Source organism: Mastigoproctus giganteus, chromosome 2, assembly GCF_048544385.1.
Source record: "Mastigoproctus giganteus isolate SK-2022 chromosome 2, ASM4854438v1, whole genome shotgun sequence".
Lineage (NCBI taxonomy): Eukaryota > Metazoa > Arthropoda > Arachnida > Uropygi > Thelyphonidae > Mastigoproctus > Mastigoproctus giganteus.
Genome location: NC_143576.1, coordinates 27,824,948 through 27,843,620, shown reverse-complemented (window position 1 = coordinate 27,843,620; position 18,673 = coordinate 27,824,948). Strand labels below are relative to the sequence as shown.

Sequence of the window (18,673 nt, the reverse complement as noted above, 5' to 3'; positions counted from 1 at the left end):
GGCAGTATTAAAATTTAGTTTGTATTTTTCTGTCTGGGATTTTAGCAATTGGAATGCAGGTTCATATGTGGCAACAGCTGAAAGCGTTTCAAACGTAGTACCTAAGGCATTGGCAATTTCTGTAGGTTCAGAGATTTCTTTCCCTTTCACAAGTAGAATAGGAGAAGTTGTCTGTGAGTATTTACCATTAATTCTTTTGATTTTTTTCCATATTGTAGAAGTATCCGTGGATCTGTTTATGGTGGAGGCATAATGCGCCCATGCTTCTTTTTTACTCTCCCGTCTTATGTGACGAGCTTTAGCTCTGACTCTCTTAAACTGTAGGAGGTTAGCTGTGGTTGGATGTTTTCGAAAAATATTCCAATATTTGTTCCTTTCTTTTTTAGCACTGTTGCATGCTTCGTTCCACCACATTTTTGGATGAAACCGGATTTTGGATGATGATTTTGGTATAGCAGTCTCGGATGCTTTCATTATTGTATCTGTAATGTAGCTTACTGCAGAGTCAATTGTGTGGGTTGCTATGAAGACAGCATCTAAGTGAGCTATTTCTTGGTATTTAATCCAGTTCGCCTTAGCAAATTTCCAGGTTGTCCTAATGTTACTCTGAGGAGTAGAACTTATACAGAAAGTACAGATGATAGGAAAGTGATCGCTACCGCGAGGGTTATTAGTAACGGTCCAGTCTATGAGAGGAAATATCACTGGAGAGCATATTGAAAGATCAATAGCAGAGGTTGAGCCAGATGGTAAATGCACGTATGTGTGAGCACCAGTGTTTAAAATTGTCAGGTTATGTTTGTCTAAAATTTTTTCAATTATCTGTCCTCTGGAGTCAAGATGTTGAGAACCCCATAGCGGGTGATGGCCATTCCAGTCACCCATAATACAAAAGGGGGCAGGTATTTGCATTACTAAATTATCTAAATCAGCAAAGGTGCATGTATGATTTGGTGATAGATACAATGAAACTAATGTTATTGTGATTCCGAAGGTGACACAGACAGCAATAGCCTCTAAAGATGTTTGCAGGGGGATAGGTCTAGAAGGCACCGAAGAGTTCACTATGAGTGCTACTCCTCCATGAGCTAAATTAGAAGAGTTTCTATCTTTTCTATACATATTGTAATTCTTAATTTTCATAGATATTGCATTTGTGAGATTTGTCTCTTGAATGCATAGTGCAACAGGCTTGTATTCAGATAGGAGATCGTAAAAATCGTCAAAATTAGCACGGAGCCCACGACAATTCCATTGAATAATTGTATCCATTGTTTGGTTTTAGCTAGTGTCTGCTAACTTCCGTGAGGTAGTTTGCTTACGCCTGTCAATTTTTCCTTTATCCTTCTTTGAGAAGACTGGTCTGCTTGTGTCAATGTCACCTTCTGGATGAATTTCAAGAAATGTGTCATCTTCATCCACTTTTTCATCAGTGTCCATGGAATCAGATCTGAATGTGTGCGTATCAGTTCTTTCAGAGCTCTTAGTTTGTACTTTCGGTTGCTGATTAAGATTCTTATCTGGAGGTATTGTTACCGGAGTATTTACTTCTTGGGTTGCATATTTGGATGGAGATTGTTCTTTTAATGAAGTAAGTATTGATTTCGCCCAACCAGATATAGAGATATTTGGAGGGACGGAGCAGTCAGTCTGAGTTGATATTGTGCGTAGCTGTTGAGTAACTGAGGCGTATGTAGATGATTTAGTAGGGATTGCAAAGTGTTTCTTTGCCTCTTGATATGAGACTTTGTTCTCTATTTTATATCTCTGAATGTTCTTCTCTCTTTTCCACTGGATACAGTCCTTAGAGAAGGCAGAATGATTTCCCTGGCAGTTAGGACAGTTTTGGGTTTCATTATTACAGTCCGTATGTGTGTGTTCTTTTGAACCACAAGAAGCACAAGTGACTATACCTCTGCACACAGTTTGCGAATGACCGAATTTTTGGCACTTAAAGCACCGAACTGGGTTGGGAATGTACGGTCGAACATGGCATCTGAGATATCCAGCTTTTATAGTTGCGGGGAGATTTGGTGACTTAAATGTCAATATGACTGTTCGTGTAGGGACAGGCTCTCCATCTTTTTTGATGACAATTCGTTTTGCCTGGACTACATTTTGGTTACTTAATTCGGAGACAAGTTCATCCTCTGACACATTTAGAAGATCCCATTCAGATATTACCCCTTTAGAGGAGTTCAAGGTGGCATGTGGGGTAACCTTTGTGGGAATTCCACCAAAGGTAGATATTTTCAAGAGTCTTTCAGCATGTCTGTATTCACTCATCTCCACTAATAGGTCTCCAGATCTTAGTCGCCGGACCATTTTTGGAGGCCCAGCCACATTTTCGAGACATTTCTGAATCAAAAATGGGGAGAGTTTACTCAATGGTTGGTCTGTGGAGGAATGTAATATTAAGAAGAGAGGAGCAGAAAAATCTGTCCCTTCTTTTTTTTGTCTCTTAGCATGGGATTTATTCAAATTATCATGGTCGTCATGTCTACTTGAATCTGGATCAAGAGATCCATAGTAGGACTGTTTTGTGTTGTCCATAGTTGCTCCTTTTAGTCCCGGGAGAGTGGATTTCTCCTCCCAGGCTTCCAGCCCCGCCACGTGGAGGCAGGAGCGGTGCCACCAGTGACCAAGCGATAAGGTTGTTAGTGTTAGTGCGTTAGTAGATTAGTTTTATATACAAGAAGAAAGGTGGCTTTCCTTTCTGTTGAGTAAGCTGACTTCTTTACTTTAGAAGAGCAAAATTATATAACTTTGGAAATAAGAAACTAACGTTCAACTACAATCAATCGCTCTTTTAAGAAAATCGCTTTCAAATCACTATAGAATCGCTTTAGTCACTCGCTTGGCACTCGGGGCCATAGACCTAAGATAGGAAATCAAAGAGATGTGACATATTGAACAAGTAATGCCTATCCCGACCATCAATGTCAACCACCAGGATGGGCCAAATACTCTTCATAACAGCTTAGCAATAGGTCTCCCAGGGAATAAATACAAGGAACTCCAGAAAGTCACCATCCTGAATACCTTTAGGATAGTCAAACAATACCTCAACCAACAGTAACACCAGACACAACTACTATGTACACTTGGTACCAGTACCCATTATGGGGTGGAACCCCCCCCCCATCAAGAAGAAATAATATAACAATAATGAGTACAACCTGGATTTAAAAAAAAATAAAAAAATAAAAAATAAATAAAAAAGCTCTTGAACTTGTGAAGCAGCGAATTACTGCCATATCGAAAAAAAATCTCCAGATATGAGGCCCAAACTGCTCAATACATGCAAAATTAACTTTTCCAGATGAATCAACAGTGATTCCACCAAAGTGTTAATGGAGAAGACATGAAAAGCAAGTTTGAAACAATCAAAGGAGATTGCCAAATTTTGGAAAGATCTATGGGACAATTCAAAGGACTACAACATGAATGCAACATGGATCAAAGAAGTGAAAGCTGAATTAAAAGGAAATAATATTCAAGATCTAATAAACCCTGAATTAATTGAGGTGACCAAGAAGATTAAAAAGTGGACAGCACTAGGAAATGGTGGATTGCATGGTTTTTCTGGCTCAAACACCTAACCTGCTTACAGCTAAACGGCTCAGCAATTGAATGATTTACTGCATACAGGAGAAATCGAAAAATGGATGACAACTGGCAAAACGTACCTCCTCATAAAGGACCACAAAAAAGGTGCAGCTCCAAGCAACTTTTGTAAGATAACCTGTTTACAAACTACTTTTAAGCTTATGACTGGAATAATATCTGATGTGATACAAGATCATTTAGAAAGGAACAACTTGTTCCCGATTGAATAGAAAGGAAACAAACGGAACACTTGAGGCACAAAAGACCAGCTTCTAATTAACAAAATGATACTAAAGAACTGGAAGCAAAAAAAAACCAATTTGCATGTTGCTTGGATCGACTCCAAGAAGGATTTTGACTCAAACATAACTGGATATTAAAGTGCTTGGAAATGATTGGAATTAGTGAAAATATTCTAAAATTTATAAAGAAGGCAATATTTCTGTGGATGACATGGCTAATAATAAATGGTTAAGTAGTAGGCAATGTCAACATCCGAAGGGATATTTTTCAAGGTGATTCACTCTCACCATTATTATTTATAATATCAATGATACCACGATCAGTAATTCTGAGGAGAATGGGCCACTGGTATCAAATATCAACAAAGTTTTCTCACCTTTATAGGGATAATATGAAACTGTACAGAAAGTCACTATCTCAAATAGAATCACTATTTAATACTGTTTGGATCTACAGCTCCGATACTGCAATGAAGTTTGGGCTGGATAAATCTCATATGTGGCTGAAAAAAAATCACATAGATGGATTATTTAGAGAGGCACAAAGGAGGGGCTACCATGATACATTACAATTTGCAAAAAAATATAATTTACCATCTAGCAAAAACTGGTGGGATCACAATCCAGAAAAGGTTGTTGAGAATAATGAGACCAAAGTACTATGGGATTTTTGAATACAAACAGACAAACACCTTCCCCATAATACACCTGAGTTGACAATGGCTGAAAAGAAGCAGGTGTGGATAATTGATATTACAATACCCAGAGATAGCAAAGTCGAAGAGAAACAGCTGGAAAGATAATAAAATATAAAGACATGCAATTCAAGATGGAATGACTCTGGGAAAGAAAAACAACAGTAGTGCCCACAGTTGTTGGTGCCCTTGGGGCTATTCCAAAAAGTGTAAAACATCAGCTGAACCTCATAGGTGCAGATAAAATTTCAATCCACCAATTACAAAAAGCAGTACTTGGAACAGCACATTTTATGACAATACCTTTGATTATCTTTAGACTCTGGGAAGGGTCCGATAGTGATAGTTAAATGCCCCAAATCCAGTCAATAACAGCCGGCAGACTAAGTATAAATAAGATAATAATGATAGTAAGAATCTAGGGAAGTCTTCTCCAAAATTTCTTTTCAGTTTTTTTCAAATTCTCTTAACAATGAATTACACCAACTCTCTTAATGTTACCAAACAGTAATACAGAATTTGAGAGAATTTTTAGTTTGACAGTGAATAACTGGAATAACAAAAACACTACAAATATAAAAATTATATCAATTAAAAAATAAAACTGATTTTGACAGAGTAATAAAAAAAATAGTTATTACATTATTGTTATAATAGGTTCTGTAGAAAACATTAAAAAAAAATGTTTGGATGTTTTCTTCAGTATATACACAGTAGCATGTTTTTCAGTATCCAAAAGCTTCTCAAAGTTCGTCACTTGCCTATGCAAGAATTATAATGGAAAATAAGAAAGTCCTGAAGGATTTGGAACCAGAAAAACAGTAAATCAGCTAACCCCAGTGCATTTGCATTCAAGGAAGATGTCATGAAAGTATCTTACATTACCAAAAAAGATTAGAACATGATTCTGACAGGTAATATACAGCATAGCAGTAAAACTGATGATTCAACAGGATGAAAGGGAGTATCATGTTCTAGTCTTTTTTGGTAATGTAATTTTAGAAGGCATTAATTTGCAGGTGGCAAAGAAGCGGTAATATAAGAACACTGTTCATAAAAAAATAAAATAGATGGGGATAAAAATTGGGCAGAGGAAGCAATTGTATTGTGATCGTTTTTCTATTTCAGGCACGCTGAATGATTTCACGTTACTATTTCATGCTTATATTCATCACAATCACAAGCAAAATTAATAGGAATTAATTTTGCTTGTAATTGTGATGAAAATTAAGACAGACAGACACGACATAACTTCAGGAATGAGCTCCTCATATGTAGACAATAAAAATATTTTATTGTCAACATAGTTCCGGAAATGCTTGGTTTCCGAGTTTCGAAGGTCTGTCTATGACACTTAACTGTTCACATCACCTTATAGTAATTGTTCAAAATGTCCACCTTCTGCCTGAATACAGGCCTCACGTTGACATCTCATGGACTCACAAAGACAATGCCAAATTCCTGGCAGGTTTCGTATTGTCTCACAACCTGCCACAATTCGATTGCGGAGAGTTTCCACATCAGCTACCGGAGTCGAATACACCAATGACTTTAAATGGCCCCACAAGAAGAAATCTAGTGGGTTGAAATCAGGTGAACGTGGAGGCCAGGCAGTTGGTCCACCCATCTACTTCAGGAGTCGTAGATCTTGGTCATCCTCTGTCAGCAGCACGAGGTGTAAAGGTCCCATATGTTCACAAAGGCAGCGTTGGATACCTTCAAATGTTTTCCTGTCTGGACATCTCCACTCTGGGAACCTTTCATGGTATAAACGACGAGTCTCCAGAGCATTGCCGTCTGCCAAACTATACATAAAGTGCATATCTGCTTGCTCCTGATTTGAGTACGTGGTCGGAATGGAAAACCACCAGATTCTGTCAGTACCTTGTGATGAAGGAGATAAGACATTCCGGGAGATAAGACATTCCGGGAGATAAGACATTCCTGCGGGAGATAAGACATTCCGGTTAATAACTTGGGAACCAAGAATTTCCAGAACTATGTTGATATAAAATATTTTTATTGTCTACATATGAGGAACTCATTTCTGAAGTTATGTTGTGTATTTTTGAGACACCCTGTATATACAGTCAGTCCTCGTATAGCACGATAGTTGTGTTCCTAGAAACCCTCGTGCAATATAAATAATAGGTCCTATGTGAAAAATAGGGTTAGGTGCCGACCATCCAAGATGAACACACATTTGCAACCAAAACATTACCAGACAATAAATAATCGTAATAAAATAATTACGTAATTTATTATGATTATTACGTAATAAAATATTGTTCTGTTTGATCTTCTATCCAAACAGATGACAGCCATTCCACCTCTTTCAGTTCTTTGTGTCTTGATCTAATGGATTTTGTTACACTTTGAGTTGCTCCTGCTTTGAAAGTTTTTTCTTTTCTCTGCATTCTTTCTAATTCTCGGCGTTACCTCATTTAGGCCTATAGCACCTGCAATATCACGTGGTCTTTCATTTTGCTCAAAGTGTTTCACAATTTCATATTTTTTCTCTATCGACAGAAGTGGACTGGCCATAAGCCTTACCGGAGAAACCTCCATGGGCCAGAGGCCAGAAGATGGAGGCCTGTGTGCTTTTGGCCATAAACGCTAGTATGAGACTGCTACCAATTTTCCCAGGTAAGAATTTTTGACCCAGTCCGCCTCTGTCTATCGATATTGCTTTTCTTTTTCTCCCTGAATCTGTAGTGTCTTCGCCAGGATGCTTCCTTTTCCCACCTTTTAAGTATTTTACTCATTTTTAGGGAATAAAGCACAATTACAAAATGAGGAGGCATGCTTGATACACATAAAAAGCTGTGCGTGAGTAGCAACTGAATAAACAACAACAACATAAAGGCAGAGACACACTATTAACACCTCACATTTTACTAAAGCACATCTCTGGAGGTCACTACCATAAAACAATAAAAATAATTTCCAGTTGTGTTTCTGCTGGTGGAATCTGTTATAAACGGGTAATAAAATCGATCTAACTGCATTTGCAATAATACCGATAGCTGGAATTGTGTGGGTTTTTACGTTATTATGGTGAAATGTTTCCCCTTCACTGATATAAAAAACAAATACATTTTCAGAATCTTCTCTTCATTCCTATTGTGTTGTGTTCAGTTGGGGTGACTCTGCATTCGACTGCCATTTCTTGTAAACACAAGGGCGAATCGTGCATAAGCGAATTTGGTTCATGTTATATACGATATCGTTCCCCAATTTATAAATCATGTAGTGTAAACGTGTTATATGAGGAACTGTGTACGTGCATGTGTGTGTGTGTGTGTGTGTATATATATTGGCTTAAGTTGTGTTGGAGTAATGCTGAAGGTTTATGCAATTAATGCCTCCAAAAACTTAAATTTGGTAGTTTGTATCATGTTTTTATTTTACGTTACTAACATTTTTTTCTGAAAATTTAGGTATAATTAATAAACTTTTTATTTCATTAAAACTAATGAGTATTTTAAATGGAAAAAACATTTGCAAAAGTTTTTTTTTTTTTTTGTTAGTAGTTGGCACATCAGCTTCTGTGGCCATAATGCACCTCCCAAGGTTTTTGCATTTTACTGTGATCCAAGCCAGAGGCGGGATTCGAACCCACGACCTTTGGGTTGCCAAGTAGGCACATTACTCACCTGGCTAACCGGGTCGGCTGCAAAAGTTGTAATTATTATTAAAAAAATGAAGAACTGAAATTAACAATCTATACATGTGTTACGAAAGGGGAGGAGTATGCTACTGCTGGGTTAAATAAAAAAATATATATTGTACATTCTTACCTTGAACAAAACTTATATAGTTCAATATAATTAATGACATTTTTCAAGATGTTTATTCTGTATTTATGAAACTACTTATCCCCCCACCACACACACAATGCATAGCCTTCTACTACACACACTGACTGCAATATTTTTACATGTTGCATTTTTACAGAAAAATGGCCCAATTATCTTTTATGGTTAAGTTCCACACCAAAGCTTTTTGGAAAATTCAAGCGGTACCTCTCAGTGTTCTCACAGTCTGTATTCTCTGTCTAAAATTCTGGGTATTCACAAATTGTGTATATATTGTGTACATTCACCTGTGAAGTGCACATCATCACGAAACAGGATATCATCATTACAAATTTCAGGTTTTTATTCTCACAAACCTTCCTTCATCTTCCTTTGTTCCCACAGGCTTGAAATGTTTGAATTTTGCATTAAAATTGGTATCCTACATAAATATCACACATTTGTAGGATTCATCTTCACCTTTACAGTTATGGGTGGTGTTCTTTGTGGAAACCTTTGAATTGTCTATTTCCAAGAACTGATAATTTACTTTCTTTGGAGGTCTGTCAAAATGGAAAACTTTATAAACCACAATTTATATTTATACCGCAATTAATAAAATATCTTATTTTTAATAATGAAGTAAGTACATGAAATTACCAATGCATATGATGAAATGGAACAGCACTCCAGTCCATTCCGAGCCTCAGTCTGTATAATGAACACACTCCATTCCTGGATGAACTACTAGGCCATTTCTCTAACTCACCTGCAACACATAAAAAAAAATTTATCAACTACTGAATCAATCGTTTTGCTAATATATGCCTCTTACTCAGCAGTACAAACTTTTACACTAATTATTTTAAAATTAATACATTTTTGTGCACTGCTCTGGCCACAAATGAATATTTAATTAGACTATATATCAATATACTGAATTGGTCACAAAGATCAAAAAATGCAAAAGTTTTATTTGCAGTTTTGTTTCCAAACTGCTGTTCTTAATATATTAATATATTTTTTTGTTTGATTGTTTTGAAACAACCAAAAAATACAAACGCAAAGTGAATGCAAAGTCGTGAAATATAAACAGGGAAGACAAATCAGAGTTAGTATTAGTAGGGCAAATGCGACAAGGAAGCAAGTTATGCAGGTTATGCAGTTAAGCAAGATTGCTGCATAGAAAACAAATCTATGCAGCAATCATCCTTTCTAAATTTAAATTTAAGACCCCTTATGTGTGTCAGCTGAGCTACAGTAAGGATACCAACAGCAATTAGTTTACTCAATCCATTTAAAGACAAACACTTCACTCAGATCTCCTCACAAGTGCCTGGTTTCCAGACTGCAAATTTGCAGAACTGAAGTCTTTCTTATTAAGGTTATCCTTTTGTGCCCTCACTAATCGTTTCTCCTTTCAGTGCTCACTTCAATAGATCCACATACTTTCTAAAACGAGGTCTCCAGTCTCTATCCAGTAGTCAAAATGCAACCTAACCATTATCTTACACAGTGGGATTATCACCTTTGTTCCTACTGGCAGAATTCCTATTTAACTCCAGAGGCTCACATCTGGTGAGTATGGGCTTCGTACACGTAGGGTCTAGGAATGATGATATCTGAGCTGGATATCATCATTCTACTCTTTTTTGGAGATTCCCTTTAGGAAGAGGTGAAGGTGATTCTTGCACTACTTCTATTAGAATAAGCAGCGGCCTGGAGCGAGGGGTGCTGGGGGGTTTCAGGGACTGATGGCATTCATCGTGAAACAGGTGGGTATATGGAATGTGTTAGGGTAACTAAGAATAAGAATAGGTGCATGTATACTTGTATGCATACCAATGCTAGAAGTATAGTAAATAAATTTGATGAATTTGAAGTATTGGTCAGGACATTAAAGGTGGATATTGTTGGGATATCAGAGACGTGGTGTCACACAGATATTAGGAATGCAGAATTGGAATTTAGGGAGTACAATGTGTACAGAAAGGATAAACAGGATAGGAAGGGAGATGTTATGCTGTTATTTAAGAAAAACAAAATCAAAAAGAGGTGCATCCAGTTGATATAGATGAACAGTACACACTGTTCATCAGAGTCAGACTGGTGTGACATAAGCACTATGAAAGCAAAAATAATAGTGGGATTGTGTTATAGGCCTAATGACTCGAATGAGTACAATGAACAATTGTACAGAGAAATAGAGTGGGGCTAGTAAATCAGAATGTCTTATAATGGGGTATTTTAACTTCCCAGATATTGACTGGAACCTGTGGGTTAGTTAGTTAGTTAGTTGGTTGGTTTTTAGGAGCATTAGCAACTAAGGCCATATTGCTCCGGGAAATGCGGTGGTCATTCTCTGACCTTTCCTCATCCTCCGTATTTGGTGGTGACGGGCTCGAACCCCGGTCTAATCAAGAAGTGTGTGCTATGCACTGCTGCTCCTTCCCACCTGGCTACGGAGGCGGCACACCTGTGGGTTGGTCACTCGCATACTAGTAAGAATTTTGTGAATTTATTAGATGATTGTTTTCTGCAGCAGCATATTCGAGAGGCAACCAGAGAGGGTAATACTCCTGATCTGGTTATCAGCAGTGACCATTCATGTATTAAGAATTTGCAGATAAAGGAATCACTAGGTGGCAGTGATCACAGTGTACTGATGTGGGATTTACTTAAAGATATAATTACCATTGGGGTAAATGAAAGGATTTTTGCTTCCCGTAAAGGTGAGTACAGTGGTCTCAGACAGTTTTTAAATTCTGTACAGTGGGATCAACTGATCATGTTACCAACAGCAAATTCTAAGTGGGAAGCATTCAAGGAATTAATCGTGGAAGCTACTAAAAGTTTCATACCTATTAAGAAATATTGTTCAAGGTTTAGGCCGAAATGGTTGTCAAATGAACTAATGACACTCGTGGCAGAGAAGAAAAATGCATGGGATGCATATAAATTATCAGGTGACACTGAAGCCAATGGCAGATATAAGCTAGTCTGTAATCAAGTCACAAAGGAGGTTAGGCAGGTGAAGGCAGATTATGAGAAATCTTTGGCAAAAGATGCTAAGAAAAACAGCAAGGATTTCTTTACTTATATAAACTCTAAAAGGAAGAAGATGAAGCAAATTGGTCCACTTGATATCGATGATTCGACTGTTGATGATCCTGCTCAGGGAGCAAACAAACTGAATGAGTATTTTGCTTCTACATTCACACATGAGGAGTTAAGATTTGAAAATGCCAGAAGGTTATCAATTTGTAGCAGGGTGCTTAATGATTTTGTAATAAATAAGTGCAGAGTGGAGGAGAAATTGTTGAAGTTAAACATAAGAAAGTCACCTGGGGAGGATGGGAAATATCCAGTTATATTAAAGTAGGCAGCAAAGGAAGAAAGCAAACCCTTAACCATAATTATAAGAACATCCTTGGACTCAGGGAAGATCCCCATGTACTGGAGATGTGCAAATGATCCCCGATTGACAAAGGGGTGTGGGGATCGAAGGGTGATAAGAGTAATTAGAGACCAGTTAGTTTAACTTCTGTTCCAGGTAAAATAATCGAGTCACTGGTTAAAGATGCATTGCAGGATCAACTAGATAAGACTGCAGCAATAATTCAGACAGAGCATGGGTTTGTTAAGGGAAAGTCGTTTCTGACAAATTTGATTGGATATTATGATGTGGTTACAAAGGAATTGGATGAAAAAAATAATTTTGATATCATATACTTGGATTTCAGGAAAGCTTTTGACACTGTTGTACAGATTAGAGCAGAATGGTTTTAAGGGTAAGTTGCTACAATGGATAAAAGGGTGGTTGAATGGGAGAAGACAGAGGGTGGTAATCAATGAGTGCTACTCTTCATGGACTGATGTTATTAGTGGAGTTCCACAGGGTTCACTGTTGGGTCCATTGTTGTTTCATATATTTATCAATGATATTGATGAAGAATTGATCAGGCTTAGTGTCGAAGCTCACAGATGATACAAAGGTTGGCAGGGTTGTTAATGACAGTGTGCTACTGCAACAGGGTCTAGAAAATTTGGGCAGATGGGCTGAGAAGTGGTAATTGAAGTTAACATTGACAAATGCAAAGTACTGCATATGGGTAGAAGTACCCCCAAAGAAACATACCAACTGTGTGGTACTACACTTAAGATGGTAGAAAAATGAAAAAGACCTGGGTGTAATTGTGCAGTCAGATATGAAGTTTTCTGAGCAATGTAGACCAGCTGCCAGGGAAGGTCATGGGGTTTTGTCAATGATATACAGGAATTTTGCTAGCAGGGAAAAGAAGGTGATTGTCCCTCTGTATAAGACAATGGTCTGGCCAGGCCTTGAGTACTACGTACAAGTCTAGAGACCACAATTTAGGAAGGATGTAGATTTGCTTGAGCGTGTACAGAGAAAGGCAACAAGATTGATGAGGGGAATGAAGGGATCCTCTTACCAAGAGAGGCTTAAGTTCTGCAAATTGCAGTGGCTGGAGACTAGGCACCTGCACGGTGATCTGATTGAGGTGTATAAGGCTTTGAATGGGTTGAACACACTGAATTCCGATGGGATTCTTCCATTTGTTCATATTACGAACCCAAGGGGGCATAAATTCAAATTGAGGAAAGGCAAATGTAGAATAGATGTGTGGAAGTTTCCCTTTAAGAACATTTAGAGGGAATTGTTTTGTAAATTTTTTTTTTGGCTGATGCTGCATAAGCTTATACACTTGCTTTCTTGCATCACATGCCACTATCACTACTACTACTTTTGACATTCTCTCTCAGATAACTCAAGGAATTTTTTTTTTTTTTTGGCTGGTGCAGCATAAGCCTCAGGCTTCCTTGCACCATGTAGCTAATAATAATAATATCATCAATAGAGCTCATGGATATCCTAGCAGACTGTCTGTACTGTTGAGAGAACTTTGTGTCAGACTGTGCCTTCCAGTGCATTTCAATTTCAACCACCTGAAGTGCAATATCATTCCAATACCTTGCATTTATCAATGTTAAACTTCAATAACTACTTCTCATCCAACTAGTTAGTTTTTTCTAGGAATTGTTGCAATATTACACCTTAATTCCTACTATTAATCACCATACCAACCTTTGTATCATATGCAAACATAGAAATTAAGCCTGATGAAGTTAGTATCAGTAGTGGCAAAAGGCTGGCAGGGTAGTTAATGAGACATCAAAGCATACTACTACTACAGCAACAAGAGCAAGAAAAATCAGGCCGATGGGTTGAGAACGGAGGTTTAACATTAATAAGTGAAAGATACTACATATGGGTTAATATTTAATACTGGATGTACAATTATTTAGCAAAGCACATACATTTCTCCACTCCTTTTCTGAGTTTAAATTTAGTGCTAAAGTCTGTGTTTATTCCGAGTTTAGTTCTAAATCATGTAATCCCCTACAGAAAAAAAAAAAAAACTTGCAAGGAAAGCTTCAAACTTTTATTCGATTCATGGAATGCACCATTCTGTGACGAAAGGTCTGGTTAGCAAAAGTTTTCATTTAGACCCATGCATCTGTTTAAAATAACTATAGTTTAGTATTTAGGAATAGTAGTATTAGTAGTAGTGGCATGTGATGCAAGAAAGCAGTGTATGAGCTTATGCAGCATCTGGCAAAAAAAAAAAAATTCACACAACTATTCCCCTCTAAATGTTTGTCCAATTCTTACTTAAATTTATTTAAACTATCAACTTCCACAATGACAGATGGAAGTTTGTTCCAGCAATTAACCACCCGCTAGCTAAAAGCAAATTTCTGCATATCTATTCTACATCTGTCTTTCCTTAATTTGAATTTATGCCCCCTTAGGTTTGTAATCTGAACAAGTGGAAGAATCCCATCAGAATTCAGCGTGCTCAACCCATTACCAAGGCCTTATACACCTCAATCAGATCACTGTGCAGGTGCCTAATCTCCAGCCTTTGCAATTTGCAAAACTTAAGCCTCTCTTGGTAAGAGGATCCCTTCATTCCCCTCACCAATTTTGTTGCCCTTCTCTGTACAAACTCGAGGAAATCTACATCCTTCCTAAAATGAGGCATCTAGACCAGTACACAGTACTCGAGGCGTGGCCCGAGGGACAATCACCTCCTTTTCCCTGGTAGAAAAATTCCTATATATCATTCACAAAACCCCATAACCTGCCCTGACAGCCTGTCTGCATTGCTCAGAAAACTTCATATCTGACTGCACAATTACTCCCAGGTCTTTTTCATTTTCTACCACCTTAAGTATAGTACCACACAGTTGGTACGTTTCTCTGGGGTTACTTCTACCCATATGCAGTACTTTGCATTTGTCAAGGTTAAACTTCAGTTGCCACTTCTTGGCCCATCTGCCCAAATTATCTAGATCCTGTTGCAGTAGCACACTGTCATTACTGTCATTAACAACCCTGCCAACCTTTGTGTCATCTGCAAACTTCGACATTAAGCCTGATATACCTTCATCAATATCATTGATAAATACACAAAACAACAGTGGACCCAACACCGAACCCTGTGGGACTCCACTAATAACATTAGTCCACGAAGAGCAGCACCCATTGATTACCACCCTCTGTCTTCTCCCACTTAACCATCCTTTTATCCATTGTAGCAACTTACCCTTAATACCATTCTGCTCCAATTTGTACAGTAGACTTCCATGCGCAACAGTGTCAAAAGCTTTCCTGAAATCCAAGTATATGATATCAAAATTATTTTTTGCATCCAGTTCCTTTATAACCAATCAAATTTCTCAGACAAGACTTTTCCTTAACAAACCCATGCTGTGTCTAAATTATTGCTGCAGTCTTGTTTAGATGATTTTGCAATGCATCTTTAACCAGTGACTCCATTATTTAACACTCCTACTCTTATTTTTGCTTTTGCAGTGCTTATGTCATACCAAACTGACATAACAGTGCACTGTTCATTTATATCAACTGGATGCACTTCTTTTGATTTTATGTTTTTCTTAAATAACAGCATAACATCTCCTCCCTTCCTATCCTTTCTTACACATTGTACTCCCTAAATTCCAATTCTGCATTCCTTATATCTGTGTGACACCATGTCTCTTATATCCCAACAATATCCACCTTTGATGTCTTGATCAACACTTCAAATTCATCAAATTTATTTACTATACTTCTAGCATTGGTATTCATGCACCTATTCTTATTCACCCTAACACACCCCATATACCCACCAGTTTCATGGTGACTGCCATTAGTCCCTGAAAGCACCAGCACCCCTCGCTCCAGGCCGCTGCTTATTCTAATATGCTGAATATGCTGATACTAAAATTTAATTTTTAAAAATTACAGAATTATTATTTTATGTGCTAAGTTTTGCTTGCAGCTTACTAGCAATTAATAAATTCGTCCATATTTTTAAAGTATTTTTAAAAATATTCGTCCATATTTTTTTAGTATTATCAATTTTTTAAAAATCGAGTACGTATAAACACATTACCAATTCGTGCGACAAAACAGAGTAACATGTTCTACCACAGGATAGTAACATACTGGATCAAATTCTACTTTGTAGTAGAATCTGATCCATTCCAAGATGAACACAGATGACTATGTTCATGGGCTGCCCACACCAAAAAAGAAGAAAAAAAAGACGATTAATTAATAAATAAAACAATTTAATAATTGTATACAAAAGGATGGGAAAAGGGCTCTCTTGAAATTATACATTTCACATAGGGAAATTGAAAATGTCAAATAATAATCCTCAACAAATTTCCCTAAAAAATCAATTATATTTCTATTGAAATAAAATATCTAAGGTAATCCCATTACTTTGACATAGTGCGTGACAGCGCCGGAGCCCTTCAGCTCCGACGTGTGACTAACCTGCTATTCTGAAAGAACATGCATGTGGCTCCCACTCATGGCCCATGGCCTCCAGGTAACTTTATACGTATTTTCTATTTTCAATAATTCAAAAAGATTTAATTTTATTAATATATATATATACCTTCAAACTCTACCCTTTCTCTCTGAATCGTGAAGGTATCTGTGAAAATATGATAAAAAAAATTGTCTTCACTTTCAATTTGCTAAACGGTTCTCGTGGATGTAAACATGATAACGCCGAGTGCTTTCCCCTTGAATAACCGGATAAAAAATTGTAATAGCTTGTCAACCTACTAATTAGTTTTAGTAGCACACAATGCAAAGAACGTGCCATCCTCTGAAAGTTCAGATAGCGGGTTTATGAAACGGATACCATTTGCGGATATACAGATTTGGATGAAATTCTAGCATTTAATAGGCATCAAAAATATAAATTAATCGTTCTGAAATAAAATCAGTTGTTTTATACATTTAACTTTCTCATCCCTTTCCTTGCTTGTACTATTAAGATAATATAAAAATGCTAGGCATTGAAGGAACGAAATTTAGGTAAAAAGTAATTTTGGGTTTCTTACGTCTTAGGATCTCGAACATGCGTTTGTTTGGTTCATTTATTCAAAGCTACATTATTCCAAATTCTGAAGAAAATTACTTTCATTTCAAGTTATAAAATTCGCGGTCTTAAATTTCCTCTATTTTCATAAGTAAATAAACAACTTTTCCGTTTATACTCCAGGAGGAACAACTGGTTGCAGAAATTCACAAGACAGAGAGAATACAAGAAAGAGCACCATACTATTCACGCAGGTTTGAACTACGGTCAATCAGCACAGATATACTTATGCACTCGCGACTCACTACTACAGATAAAGCAGCCTCACCATATGGTATATATTTAAATTAAACTTCAGTGCCGAATGTAGATAAAGAGGAGTGGAAAACTAAGTCACACATTTCAAATTATAGGCGTATATAATATGAGTAGGCATACATACTATAAACCTCATTTGGAGTGCCTTCGGTTAATTCTTAGTACATAACAGCAAAACTGCCTCATGAAGACAAACTATACATTTGGGAAAAAAGAAAACATCCCTATCTGGAAACTAATTTAAACTCAAGAAAGTTCAAAATTAAACCATCACTTAAATGGATGTATCTCGAGTAAATATCCACCATAAAGACAATCAAAAATTCAGTTATTTCAAAGCAGAATAAAGAAGAAAATGAGAGAAGAGGACAAGAAATGGAGGCAGAACCTACTGAGGCCATTATTCCTAGTAACAGCTGAAACAAAATCCACAGGAGAGTTGCAAGACCCAATCAAAATGTATCTGACGCCAAACTTAAATAGCAGTCAAAGTCTTAGGGATGACTAGAGGCGACGGCAATTTCTATACGTTTACTCTAAACAATCCTATTATTATTATTACATGATTGTTTAGGGACGGGTACTGCTATCAAGCACACACGGTAGTTATGTCTGATGTTACTGTTGGTCAAGGAATCCTCTGACAATCCTACATGTGCTCAGGATTGTGGCATTCTGGACTTCCCTATAGTGTTCTCTGGGAGACCTATTGCTGATATGCTATTATGTAGGCTCATTGGCACTATATCTATGGTTCACACGAGGATCGCAATGGGTGTTACTTGTTACATATGCCATAACTCTTTGATCTCTTGTCATAGCTTCCTGTACACCATGATCTTTGATCATGGAGGTTGCAAGTGTTCGGCATTGCTATGTCAATCACAAAAATAGCCATTGCCTTCTTGTCGACGACGGTTATGTCCGGTCTGTTGTGCAGGATTTACTTATCCGTTATTAGAGTGCGGTCCCAGAACCCAACAAACATTTTCTTGTTTGTGGGGGTCCCTAGAACTGCCTGGGGTTTGTATTTGTAATACAGAACGCTTTCTTTCAGCTTTCTTTGATCAACTGGTATTTTCTCGCTAGCTTCTGATGTTTTATACTGGATACTTGTTCGTGTCTACGAAAGTGTTCCATCTGAGTGATCACCTAGCATCCTCCGGTGATGTGTCAGATCGTTTCTAACGCCAGGTCGCATTTTCGAAATTTGTTATCTGACTGTCCGGGCTCCTTGATGAAGTATTTTCTGTAGTTCCTGGTGTTGAATATCTCGTCTTGGATGGCGAGCACGAAGCCTTGAGTCTAAGGGAAGAGCCCGCTCGTGGGCCATATATTGGAAGCCATTTTATCTATGTAATATTGATGGAGGTCATTGTAGTGTCTACCATGGAGTGCCTTCTTTGCCCATCTTTCTAGCTTCCTTGTGCCGTCAGGACGGGAGAGACTCCTCCCTTAGATGGGGGGGGGGTATGCCGCTTGTCTATCTTCCTTATGGCCTGGTAGAGGGCTACTGTTTTCCGAAAGTAATCCTGCAGGTTCGCTATCGCTGTTTTCTGTTGCTAGATGTGGTCTAACAACAA

General features: G+C 37.5%; 1 protein-coding gene across 5 annotated transcripts in view; it reads right to left on the bottom strand.

Annotated features, from left to right (window-relative positions):
* Nucleotides 1-16,448, bottom strand: part of LOC150089235 (angiogenic factor with G patch and FHA domains 1) — a 262,222-nt gene extending 245,774 nt beyond the window's left edge. For 2 of the 5 annotated variants that reach the window (XM_090390395.1, XM_090390391.1), the window contains exons 1-2: nt 15,828-15,939; nt 9,004-9,112 (exon numbers count right to left, since the gene is read on the bottom strand). The gene's annotated coding sequence lies outside the window, so the exon portion shown is untranslated. Of the gene's footprint in view, nt 1-9,003; nt 9,113-15,827; nt 15,940-16,162; nt 16,259-16,340 lie in introns of those variants that run through there. The other 3 variants (XM_090390393.1, XM_090390394.1, XM_090390392.1) reach the window with 3 other exon arrangements.
* Nucleotides 16,449-18,673: the final 2,225 nt, after the last annotated feature.